Source organism: Pinus tabuliformis, chromosome J (genome assembly GCF_031772625.1).
Source record: "Pinus tabuliformis cultivar Carrire ecotype Pingquan chromosome J, CPIR1, whole genome shotgun sequence".
NCBI classification, from domain to species: Eukaryota; Viridiplantae; Streptophyta; class Pinopsida; order Pinales; family Pinaceae; genus Pinus; species Pinus tabuliformis.
The window spans coordinates 1326114967-1326129349 of NC_142295.1; positions in this window are offsets into that span (position 1 = coordinate 1326114967).

Consider the following 14383-nt stretch of genomic DNA (forward strand, 5'->3'; position numbering starts at 1 on the left):
GATGAGGAAGATCCTGGTTGGTTTGTTCGGTTCTCATTTGGATCCTACTGTGATTTACTGTGATAACCAGAGTTGCATTAAACTCTCGGCTAATCCTGTATTTCATGATAGATCTAAGCATATTGACATCAGGTACCATCATATCAGAGATTGTGTACAGCGGAGGATCATGTTGCTTTCATACATTCCAACGAAGGATCAGGATGCTGATATTCTGACGAAGGCTCTCACCAGGAGAAAATTTGAGTACCACCGAGGCAGGATAGGGGTTGCTAATAATCCATATCTTGTCGAGAGGGAGTGTTGAGATTGCAACAAGATGACGGAGCTTAGTGAAAAGAGTCGCCTTCACTAAGTGGGCCCGCAGGCAAATTATGGCGCAAGTTCTATTTTTTATCACAGTGTGGATGATCACAGTGTGGGTGACCACAGTGTGAGTGATCACAGTGTGGGTGACCACAATGTGGGTGATCACAGTATGAGTGATCAAAGTCTATTTTTAGACTGACTGTCAAAAATAGAAAAGTCAAATATTATTGTCTCATAATAATATTTGGACTATAAACTTGATCTTATTCTCTTGGTGCACTTCAGGATGAGCTACGGATGTGGTACATGCAGATCCCAGAAGGAAATACGTGGTTACCTATGGGATGACTAATATTTGCAAGCAGGACTTCAGTTAGAACTCAAGTGAGTTGAGTTTAGTGGACTGGAGGTGCAGTTGATGGAGTTGTGTTCAGTTTAGCTTTGTTAAACTGGTTGTATTTAGTCTAACTGGCAAATAGACTAGAGATGAGTTGGGTGAATTAGTTATTAATTAATTCACAAGTTATTAACTCATAATGCAACAATAGAATACATAAGTTAACTCAGTTGCATGTCAGTGCATGTTCAGTTCAACAGGGACAGGTGTTAGAGGATCAGATTGCTATCAGTTGTGACTATAGTTGTGCATGATGATTTGCACAATCAGAGGGATTGAGTATGCCAATGAATTGGCCAATATCAAGAATTGTAGCTTGTGCTCACGTCCAACACAGTGTGAGTGATTCTTTGGAGGTGAAATACGAGTTTGGTAAACCATTCTCATTCATTCTTGAGCAGGTATTGAGCAGTGGAGGCAGGCAAGCAGTGGAATAGATTTGGAGATCAGATCTTAGCTGTATTGTGTGTAACAGGTGGAGCTGGTACTGGATTGCTTGTGATAAGCATTTTACTTTGTAATGTTACATGGTCTCAATCATTAATATACAGATAGTGTGGGGTTTTTAGCGAGATGCTTTCCCCGGGTTACATACTGTGTTAATGTGTGAATGCTCTTGATGTTTTATTGTTATTGATGCTGCTATATTGATGATCAGCATAGAGGAGCTTATGTATTGTGTATGTATTCCGCAATAGTACATGATCAGGATAATCTCTGTTGAATATGTGTTAAATTATTCAAAATTTCTACACACCATGTATCAATCAGGGTGCGAAAGGACCCTGCGCAGACATGGTATGACTTGACTTACTTGGAAATGGAGGATTCAATTGATGTAGTGCTTGATCGTTGGCCGACAAAGTGGCACACTACATCAAACTTCGCGGTGGGGGAGAGCAAGTCTGCCATGTAGTGCAAAAAGGAGAAGGCCAAGCTCAAGATGGCACAGCTAACCAAGAAGAGGAAGAAGGAGGCTGCTAATAAGGCCCAGACGGAACGCGATGTTTCCCAGCAGACAGGTGGAACTGAGCGGAGCTCTAATAAAGGTGTGAGGTCGCCTTCGCCCAAGACAGAGGAAGAAACGGATGAGAAAACAGAGCAGCACAACGCGGACCCACAGGCGACGTCCGCCTACATCAAGCATCCAAGGGAACAAGAGAAAGGAGTGTCGGGGAAGAAATCCAAGGCCCAATTACGTCGCTAGACCCAATTACCCTCATAGAGGGCAATTTGCATGACATTGGCGACACGGTGTGAGATGTCACCACAGAGGCCCTACAACAGTTTGAGCAGTAGCAACAACTAATATTGGTGGCCATCTAGACAGGTCTAAAGGATCTTCAGACCTGCGCATCCCAAGCTAGCACGATGTCCACCAACCTTGCTATCGGCACTTCATAAGCTGCCGAGATGCTGCACGCAAAGGTCTCCAGCGTGATAGTGCTGCCAGATGGAGCACTGACCACGGAGAATGAAGTTGACAAGCCCACTGTCAGCACCCTCAAGGGAGTGGGGTTGAACTTGGCAGTGCTCCCTGGCGAGGCGCTCCACCTATTGCAGGATGGAGTGATCGCGGAGCTGAGGGCCCGCGAACACCGCACTTTACAGGTGATCAACGAGCAGAGGATTAATAATGAACAAATGGCCCTACAACGAGACTCTGCCATCATCATCGTAACCGAGGTAACCCACCAAAACAAGCGAATAATTTAGGTCATGGAGGAGGCATGTTTAATGGTCCCGGAGTTGGCCATTCCTAAGGAAGAACTGGTCAAGGTGCACGTTCGCAAGATTGCTACAGGGGTGTGCGACGTTTGTAAAGAGATGGCTAGGATTCAACTGGAGCTAAACCTACAGATTACAGAATTACAGTTTAAGGGCTAGCCTTCAACTCTACCAGAAGTAAATGAGTAGCGTGCAACCGCTGTTACAGAGGCAATGCAAGTGGTCGACAGTGCGGTAGGAGACTACACACAACTTTTTGAAGAGTCGTTTGAGGTCCTAACGAGCCTGCAGGAGGACCCTAATGTACAATGGCTAGAGACAGAAGTACGAGAGTTGCAGCAGCGCTATGATGAAGTAAAAGGTACAGTGAGAACCGTCGCTCTCACGCAGTGAGCGGAAACACTGCAGGAGACCAAGCAGTTGAAAGAACAGGTAGATGCAGCACAACACAAGGAGGAAGTGCTGAAGGCATGCTTGAAGCCCTAGTTGAACAAGGCTCATGCGATCACAACCTCTATTGAAGGAAAGCTTGTGAATCTGCAAGCAACACAGCAAAAGATTTGGACCGACAGTTCAGGAGCAGTGACCGAGCAGATGGTTGAAGAAGCGAAGCAGGCAACCGCACAATGCACTACCGAAGTTGTAGTCATACAGGTCAAGCTTGGAGGTCTTCGCTCCAAGTTCTCCGTACCTACAGAGTGACTCGAGGACAAGTCACCATGTTTGTGTTGGGGTCCTGTTGGGAACGGGATCCCCCAAGGACATTTTTGGGGCTAAAAGCCCATGTTTTGGGTCAATTTTGTAATAAAATAGTAAATTCTTTTCATTTTATGGTCGTGGAGCACGAAGGTGTCAAGAGCCATAAAGGGTTGCCCACCCTTATTTTGTAAAGTGTAAAGTTGGCTGTAAAGATCTACCCATGTTCTGCGGACCATGGGATTATATTAAAAGAGATAAGTAAGTAAGCTCTAAGAGGTCATAAGTATTTTAGTGAAGAATGGAGTGAAAAGTCTTGGTAGAGAAGTCTAAGTGTTTCAGGTCATAGTGTAGGTAGAGGCTCTGCAGCTGAGTGCGCAGAGGCCTAGGGTGGAATTCTGCAGCTGAGTGTGCTGAACCCTGTACCTGTGTGCATAGGGTGGATAGAGTATGTAATAATTTGAAGATATCAATAAAGATAAGTATTCTACAAATTCCGTGTCTTTATTTCTTGTTAATGCATCTAGTTATACTGCGTTTTGGGTTTAATTTACAATGTTTATGTGATGCGCGAATATATGTGATTATTTTGGGTAACTAAATGCAAGAAAGAATATCAAATTATGCAGTGCTAGCTGTGATTGTTTAGTAAGATAAGTAAAACACTTAAGATAACTTGGGAACCTTTACAATACATTGTCATAACAACGTGAAAGTACCTGGACCGTAGGTTAGGGCTGTGCGAAGGTCAATCGTACTCCTTCGCAAAGGTACTAAAGGCTGGAATAAAGGGCTAGACTGACAAAGCCCTAGAGATTAGTGACCTATGTGAAAGCAGGAACATAGGGTATAAACCGACATCACGATCGTCTCAGGGTGCGGAAACTTGGTTCCAACATCCCCCCATACTGCTTCGGGTGAGACTTCGGTCCACGCTCTGCGGGCTGATGCCGAAAGGGCCAGTAGTGTAGGGATTTTTTTGGCTAACTAATGATGAACCTAGGTCAGTCCCCATATAGGGAACACTCCCTAATGAGGTCGAGTACCTCACATATATATATGCTTCCTTGGAGGTCGAGTAGTTGTCTATGAGACTGACTTATCTTGGAGGTGGTCTTTCGACTCACAAAAATTATTTTTACATGATATGATATTCCCAATAGGGTCTTATACATATTACAAGGACTCAATTGACTTCTTTGAATCAATGGAAAAACCTAGAAGAACTCAATGGGTGCTTAACCTACAAATAAAATAACCCGTAAACGAAAACCCATGCTTAAAAAATAATAGTAATAAAAATTATTTTTCTCTTTTCATCACATACATAGAATCATGATTACATTAGAAATTATGAAGACTAGACCTAGTTACACAATTCAACACTCCCTCCTAACTGGGGAGGTATTCATAATACATACAAGGTACTTGGACATTCTCATACTGAAGAATTTTTATAAGAAGAGTTGGATTGGTAAGCCATCTCATAAGTTATTATTTCAGCTTATCTCATTGCATCTCATCATACCAACCAACATTGTCATATAAAAAGGACTTGACTAACAGCTCTATCTCTCCACAAGAATAGAGCACAAAGTTGGGGAGACAATGACTAATAGTCACCTTCATCATTGTCTCTCAAGGCACATACCCCATCCAGATGTTCACAAGGTATGTGCTTCTAGGACCATTCCCATCTTGTATTAACACATCCTCATGGAATTTCCTCTTTGGTTACTCGTACCTATTGGATGCCCTACAACATCCTCAAAGAGTATCAAAATTAATCTCAGATGTTAACCCAATCCTCCATTCTTTCTTCATAACATGAAGACATGAATGATGTATCTATCTCTCCCTCTCAACTAGGGAGGATCTACGCATTCCTATAAAAGGAATATACCCAAGCTCCCTCTTAACAAGGGTATTGTTACCAATAGAAGCTCTCTTCGGTGGAGATCATGGTATTATCAGCTACATTTAGGGATCCTCCTTTCAGCATCATGTCATGAATTTCAACTTTGTCATCATGGAGCCTTCTTCTTGTAGGGAATCGACCATCTTCTTCATCACTTCCCTTCAACGAAACAAAGTGTTGAACCAGAAGTCATGTCATACTTCTCTTCATCAAAAGTGATCTTCTAGTCCGCATTTGGCTATCCTTCATATAGCTACCTCTTCCAAGTCATCATTTTTTTAGGATCTTCCATCCAATCTCATGAGTGCTAGTTGTAGGTGACTTCTACAATATTCTTTTGGTAGCCCTGTTTCAACCCAACTAGATGTTTTTCAAAAATAAAAATCAAATCAACATTAGCTCTTTATGATGGCATTTCATCATAACATATGTTTCTTTCATCAACATCCTTTTTCATATTGTTTGAATCCATCTCCAAGACATACATTACCAAGTTTTTTCTTCTTTCAACATATCAGGGTCTTCATATTTTTTCCATGAATATGTCATAGTTAATCCTTCTAACTGTCATCAGATGTTGATCACTCATCTTTATCTTATGTGAAAATAGATACATCTTCCATGAACTTCATATGTGGCTTCCTCAATATTTTCTATATATAGTTCATTTATCATGGGAACCATAGTTTCCAACTTCCTCATATTCTCTATGAGGTCATATTATGTTGATTTCATCTTGTCAATATGTAGAAGAGTTCAAGGCACATTTCCTACATGCCTTCATGTATCAATCTAATGGAAGAGTTTCTTCTTATTTCATCATGCTCATGAGATAGAGCATTCTAACCATTCTATCTGCAACCATGAATTTATTTATCTATTACCAAATATATACATACCTCTCCCTTCCTTTCAACAACTTCCTTTCCTTTCTTGAAGATGAAAAGTACTTCAACCAACTTGAAATGCTGCACAACTTTGTCATTATACCATCATCCTTCTTAATCAGTGGATCCCACATAAGGTGGAATTTAGATTATCTGTGAGACACTTGCTTTTTCTAAGTGAAACTTCTAATGAAGATTCTAGTGGAGGATTTTGATTATCCTCATTATGAAAATGCTTCTTCCTAATGATGATGATGTATGATGATATCTTTATCTTCTATCTTTCTAGATGACTTTCCTCCAACCATATATACTTCTAATTCGGCTAACCTTCATGCCTCTATGATGATGTCATCTCTATCTCAGTTATAATGCATCATATCATACTTATGATGTTTTCCATCATGAATACTATCTTTATAAACTAAGTGAAGGAGGCTATTTCATTCATAATAAAGGCATTTCAATTCCTCCTTCTTTGATTTCTTCTTTTCGGGTTCTTCTACTTCTTTGGTGATATGGGTTTCATTTCTCTCCTTTCTCTTGTTTTTATCCTTCTTGATTTTAAGAAACTTTATTTTGAAATTCCCACATTCATTACACTCATAGCATTAGATCTTTGACATATAAATTCTCTTGTGAAACTTCTTTTGAGGCTCAAACTTCCCAAATTTCCCTTTCTTCCTTGTTGATGTTGCATATGCTTGAACTTGTTCATTTGAGCCAACATCGTTCTTCACCTTCAACCTAGATTCTTTAATATGGCATACTGACCATAGATCAGAGAATGGGGTGGATTCCCTTTTCCAATAGATGCTTGATACAAAGTTCCCCCATCATCTAGTAGTGCATTGAGCACAATGGTCATCATCTCACGATCAAACATTACTTCTCCAAGTTCTTGTAGTTGGTCTCTAATTTTAGATACCTTCATGAAATATGAAGCTATCATTTCTTCCCTTGATGTTTTCATCTTGTATAATTTGGTTCTTAATGACATGATCTCTCCTGTAGTTCTCATAGAAAATAACTCCACTAATTTGTCATAGATTTCCTTCGTTGTCTTCAACTTTGCAACATAAGGGATGAGAGGATCCTTGATTGACTCTATGAGGAACCTTTGTGCCCTTATTTCTCCATTCATTTATTTTGATAGTGCTTGACCTTTATCTTGAGATGGTTTGTGATGGAGCCCTTTACATATTTAATGACTTCATTTTCCATGAGAATTAAATCAATTCTATTTTTCCATGCAAGGTCATTTGAGGTCACAACCAATTTATTGTTATCCTTGCATAATGAAGTCATTTGGATTGTATATTGAGACATAAAATATAGAACACTTGCTTGTCAAGTGAATATGCTCCTTGATGATGTCTTCAACTTTATTCCTTATTGATGATGTTGATAATAGAATATGCCTTCTTGATGAAGATGTCTTCTATTAGATGCTCAGAGATGCCTTTCTTGAAATGTGATCCTTTCTTCAATGAGAGGGAGATCACCTTGATTTCTTTGATGATGATGGAAATGCTTCCTTTAGATGTAGAAATTTAGTGTGTGGAGACTTCAAGTGTGGAATCCTTCTTTGAATGGAACTAGGGTCTTTGAGGTCTTCTTCTTCTTGTGATGATGTGTCCTTGTGGTGTGATATGTGTTATCACTCCTCCGGATCTCCAAGCCTAAGGAAGAGTCCAGCTGAGGTAACCACATACCAATCTTTTGACTTGGTAGCTAGCCCCACCAAGCCGGAGAGGGCTCTCACCAAAGAATCATAGCCAAGAGGGATGGATGGATTAGGGTTTTAGGCTAGATACAGTAGCTCAGGGTTTTGATTTCATTTGATAGGGGTAGTCACTAGATGAGTGAATTAGGTTAGAGAGTGAACTAGTTCAGGGCAAAAGAAAATCAGAATTGCAGACATTTAATGGGGCAAGGTAGGAAAGTACTGTAACACTTTGTAGTATATTGATGGAATGGTTTAGAATGATGAGATGCTAAAAAGAGCATGGAAATCATGAATTATTTTTAAACTGAAAAAATGAAACAAATTTTGTTGATTTTCCCAAAACAGAGCATAGAAGATGAATTTTGCTTATCACCCTTGAAAATCAAACATTTTTAGAAGTGAAATGGATAATGGAAGATACGAAAAAATAACACACATGTAACTGAAGAAGAAAGAATATCAAAATACCATGCCACAGGAATCCCACCAAAATAGTTTCAACTCATCCAATATATTCCATGCCAAAGTCTGAAACACTAGTACAACATCCAATGGAGTCCAACCTCTCAAAAAAGTGAAGAAATGGAAGATATATACCTCAAAACAAACTCCTCCCAACCTCAGGGGTTGAATCCATGAGAAGAGGAGCAATTCCAACAAAATATAAACTGATATCTAGAGTGTAAGGTGGTCAAAGTGACTCATCCCTAATTCCATTGTATCTGATTCCTCTGACCTGAAGAATACTATTAACCTAATGTATTTACCCCTAGGTAATAGTAAAAGACCATAATTACATCTATAATATCAATTACATTAGTAAAATTTTGATTTCCCATATATAAAAATCAAATATGTAGAAGAACATTGAAAAACTAGATCAACTGTCAAGTGCGCAGCGCCTGTGGCAAGCGCACAATGCCATATTCAGACCCTCGTTTTCCTGCCTTCCCGGTGTCCAAATTGAGCACAGGATAACTCATTGGAAGGATTATCCAGCTTAGTTTCCAAATATGCATTTATTTGTCAAAATGGGCTTGATTTGACCCTCCAAAACTTCATTCTCCCAAGACTGGTCAAGTGTGCAGCGCCTAGCAAAAAAAGGGCAAAAACATGATTTTTTGATAGTTTTTTGCCCTTTTCACCTGCTATTTTAGCAAACCAGGGCTAGAAACATGGTTTTCCTAGATGTATTGTTCCTTCTACATTCATTGGTGGCTTCCATTCCTCCAAAAAGTGTCCCAAAAAAGTGTGGGGGTTGCGCGTTTGACCATGTAGTTGATATTTAAATTGCCTAAAAAACATAGAAAACATATCTTTGCCAAAATATGCTAAGAGACTTCAAAATTGGTCAAGGAGCTGATGTTTGGTGTATCTAGGCTTGGATTGAAGCCTCTGCAAGTATGTCAAGCTTCTCCTTCTCCTTTTGGTGAGTTAGGGCTTCAATTTTTTCCTTTGCAGCTTTGAGTTTTGCCCTGGCAATCCTTTCTCTGTTGGCATAGTGTTTTGCCATCTTCTTCTAAATTTCATTTTGTTGGTTAGATTTGTCTAGGAGATTCTATAGATGTTGATTGATCTTATCAAGCCAATTCTCTTGTTTTTCATTGACCAAGATGGCAAATTTCTCATTCCATGTGAGCTCATTAGCAAGCTCAGCTTCCTTTTGCTTCTCTAGTTCTAGAGCTCTTTTTAGCCCTCTAGTTCTAGGTATTTTTCTAGGTTCTTGCTCTTCTTAAGGTTCACCATACCTGTCATAGGCCTCATCTAGCAATTCTTTGGCTTTCATTTCTTCCCTCTCTGCCTTGATGATCTTAATTTCCATAAGATCATATTTGGCTTGAAGTTTCTTATTCTCCTGCTCATAATATGAGATGATGTATTTTGCTCTCTCTAGGTTGATCAAGAGCTCCTTGATGAGTGCATCTTTTTTCTTATGACAATGCTTGTGCTCTTACTGTCATCATGCTCACCTTGGTCAACCAAGTCAAAATCCTACTCTGTCTCATGGAGGTCCTCCTCCTCATGCTGAATCTTTGTCTCTGTCATCTTTTCCTTGCCCTTCTGTACTTGCTTTGTTGATGACGAAGGCAAGGCCCCTCCCACAATTTGTGGGGAAAACACCTGTCTATGGCCTCTCTGATAAATGTGTGTCAAAGTGTTCAAATCATCCCCTTTAGGCTTGATGACCTCAACCTGTCCAATATGCTCTTGCTCTCTGATTTCATCTTTGTTAGGTGAATGGATATGATCATGAAATGGTGATGATGGAGGTAGTGGTGAGGGTGACTGATCAAATGAGGATGAATGATCTATGGGTTGAGATGGACGAATGGAGGTGGAAGGGTGAGGTGATGAAGGGATAATTTGAACATTTTGATTAGATGAATCAGTAAATATGGGATTGGCTATGAAGGTACTCCATGCAATGTTGAGCTCTTTGAGATGATAAAGGACTATGATTTTAATGAGGGAATGATGAAAGAGACTCTTCATTTGATGTTCATACTCCCTTTTTTGGACAATATAGGCCATCTTATCAATGCTTCGGAAAAGATAATAGGGTATATTGAGCATTTTTACCCTAGTAAAATGCATTAAAAGTCGGATGTGATAGGAATAAAGCCTAGAAAATATACCTTCACATGAAAAGTATTTCATGATAATTTTCATCATGGGAGCATATCTATCTAGTAGGCCAGAAAAAGGAAAATAGCCCTTTATTTCATTTTTTTGCCTTGGTTTTATGAAAGGATCATAATAATGTCTCTCCAACTCACCTTGTTAAACCATTTCTCCCCAACATTTGGGATTCCGATGATAGCTGATATAATGGCAGTAGATAAAGTAAAAGTGGCACATGCTAAAGTGACTTGGTTGTCTTAGAGTTTAGATATGAAGATCCTAGTCAACATAGGATGGTGTTGGACTGCTTGAACTTGCTCACAAAAATCATAACAGCCTAGATATTTGAAGGATGTCACAACCATAGGAGATGCCAAGAGTTCCTTGAGATCTGTTGGCTCAAATATGAGTATCTTGCCTCCTTTGTGTGTTTTCTTGACCTCTATTTCTTCTTCCTCACTGTATGGTTTATATTCCTCTTCTGCCATAGTGTTTTAATATCAAACCCTAGGGAGGTTTAGGGTTGTTGGAATGTGGTTTTTTGGGAATAGGGAATGGGGAAGGGAAATATGAAGGAGATGGGTGAAGGGATGTATGTAATGGAGGAGGATATGGGGTATTAATATGATATATTTTTGGGATGGGGAAATTGTTTGCAATGTAGGGGGTTTGGGAGCCTAGGTAATTGTAGCACCTAGGACTTAGGGTTTAGATACAAAGGTTTAGAGAGTATTTGGGATAAAAGGGTTTAGGGAAAGGGAATGAAGGTGTATGGGGTGTATGAAAGTGTAGGGGAGTTAAAATTTAGGAATTGAGAGTGCAAGGGTAGTTTTTAGGGAGATACTAGGGTTTAGATGTGAAAATAACACCAAGTCTTCAACAAACTTTCAAAACACCATGAGAAAGATTTTAGGAGGAAGAAACATGTAGTCTTCAGTGTTTACTTACTTGTGGGAGGTTGAATGCAACTTTAGTGGAGATGAGGAGGCGATTTTAGCTCTCCCGGACAAACGCGCAGCGCCTGTGGCAAGTGCATAGTGTCTGCGGCAAACGCGCAGTGCCCGTGGCAAGTGAGAAATGTTGGGAAAGTGTGCAGCGCCTAATGAGAACATGCAGAGCCAGAAGAGAACGCGCAGCGCCTACTCGGTTTTGTTGATTTTCACCCGGAATTGTGAAAAATGGTCTCTTGGGGTTTCCTCAAGAAATGATAAGAGGAAAATGGAGTTGAGTTAGATGCTAGGAAGGCCTTTATACTCAAATGAATATGATATTTTAGCTTTAAGAACCACTTTCTAATGTTTCATTTCTCCTTTTTGAAATGCTTGCTAATTTCCCTTTACTCTCTAATTTTCTTTTTTGCAGGTTAATGATGCATGGAGTTTTGGCACTCTTCACATTTGAATTGGCTTGGATGAAGTTGACACATAGTTCTTTGAGTTGACATATTTAGGAATAGTAACTTATGAACATAAAATTACATAAATTAGAAAAAATATTACATCTGTTTTTTAAAATAAAATTACAGTCCAAAATAGAACTGATACTTGGAATGAAAATTAGAACTTGGGCAAACATAGTCACATGTTTATCAATCCTTTTTAAATGATAAAAGGATATTATTTTTCTCACTCTCATATTTTTTTGCAGGCTTTATGCAGTGAAATGGAGTTTTATTGGACCTTGAAAGAATGAAACCTAGTGACCTAATGGGACCTTGAATGAGTATACTCCATGTGGACTTGACTGACACAAAACATGATAAAATGAGCCTTTATGGTCAATGTATGCTTAGTAAGACACATGAAGGTGGGCCAGAAAATATTGATTTTTGAGAGAGAGTAGGGCTTTTAACATAGGGCTACCATTAGTGAGTAAATTTTGAAATGACCTAGGTGGAATGAAAAAAAATTCAGAATGGGACCCTAATATGATATAAAAGAGGGGTTTTTATCATTGATGGCAGTATGAAAATACTGACTCTAACATCGGCCTTATTTGGGGATGGCCACTCCTTGGAGGTGTTAAGAACACCATAGACCAAGTGCCTAACCATGTGGGCCAATACGGTCAAAAACTTAAACTGAAATGCATGATTAAATTCTGATGACTTGAATAACACAAACTGACTCAAAACTAACTTACTTAACTAATGGCTGAACATTGAAAATGGTAGAAAAGTAGTGAAGTTCCATGGCCTTCACTTTGGGCTCCAAACTCCAGTGATTCTCTACTTCACACTTGCAGAAAGTTAAACTATTATGTACAATGAAATCGGGACAATTCAGAAAAGATAGTGCTTAAGGATCCCACCATTGACCAGTCCTCCTAAGCATGGTTCTCCATTCATCTCATCCAACAAGAAAGCATTTTATCCTTGGAAAGCGGAAATTTGATAAGGGCCTTTCCACAAATTTTCAAATTTACCATGCTTACCCTTGTCTTCGTTTTTGGCATCCCAACGAAGCACCACATCTCCAATTTTGAAATTATCCTCCTTTGTTTTTTGGTCATAGATTTTCTTTATCCTCTCATGGAGCTTAGAGGTGTTCTGAAATGCCTCATCCCGTGTCTTTTGTAGGCGAATCATTTGATTGATCCGGCATTGAATATCATTCTCTTCACTTCCCATTTCTTGTAACAATTTCATGACCGAGACTTCTAATGATGAATGAAAAACAATATCTACTCCATATACAATTTGAAAAGGAGAAAGTCCAAGAGATTTCTTACTACTCACCCAATCTGCCCACAATGCATTGATCAACTTTTTGTGCCAATTCTTTTTGTTGGCCTCCAACATTTTCTTAATGATGTTGATTAAGGATTTATTGGAGGATTCTACTAGACCATTTCCTTGTGGATAGTATGTTGTAGAATGTCTCAACTTAATGTTGTATTTGTCACAAAACTCAATCATCTTTTTAGACTTGAATGTTGTCGTGTTGTTTGTGATGATCTTATTAGGACAACCAAAATGGGACAAGATATTAGTTTCTAAAAACTGAATGATAAATGAATTTGTTGCTTACCTGGTAGGAATCACTTCGATCCACTTAGTAAAGTAGTCTGTAGCTGTCAATATCCACTTGTGTTGTGCAAATGATGATGGGTTAATCTTTCCTATGAAATCTAGGCCCCACTGCTGAAAAGGTGCATGAACTAATATAGGTTGTAGAGGCAAAGGAAGAAGTTTTCTTTTACCTAGGAAAACTTGACACTCATGACAACTCATCACCACCTTGTAGATATCTACAAAAAGTGTAGGCCAATAGCAACCCGCTCTCAGTACTTTGTTGGTCGTGGTATTCGAGTACAAGTGGCCCCCAGAATCTCCTTTGTGGAAGTCATTTATTACTTCTTTAGACTCATCTTTGGTCAAACAGTTCAACAACACACCTCCAAGATCTTTCCAATAAAGTGTGTTGTCCATAATGCAATATTTAGAAGCCTTCAGCTTCAATGACCTGCTCTTAGCCTTAGACATGCTGGGAGGGGGATTTAGATGTTGCAAAACATCAATAATATCATAATATCATGGAGATGATAGAAAGATATCAGATACCTGAATGAGATCTACTTCTTCTTGATTGTCGGACAATGTTGCTACAAGGTTGATATCTAGAGCATGGAGATTTGACTCAACCATGAGTTTGGCTAAGCCTTGACTCTTGATCAGCTTGGTAGGCTTGATATCAAGATCATATTCTAATAATGTTTCTATCCATCTACCTCATCTACCTTTCAAGTCATTCTGCACAAGAACTTCTTTTACCGTTGCATTAGGCACATAAGCAAGAGTATGCGAATGTAAAATGTAAACTCTGAAATATTTCACCGCCTTTACCAAAGCCAAGGCTTGTTTCTCAATGATGTTGTACTTAAGGGCTATATCCGTGATATTGCGACTGAAAAAAACTATTGGCAGCTCGATTTTATCTCTTTTTTGCATTAATACTACTGCCATGGTATGTTCAGAAGCAAAAGAGAATATGATAAAATTATTGGAGTAATCGGGATTGATTAAAACATGGGTAGTGGTGAGGGCAAGCTTTACTGCATGAAAGGACTTGCGGGCTTCTTCGGACCACTTTACATCA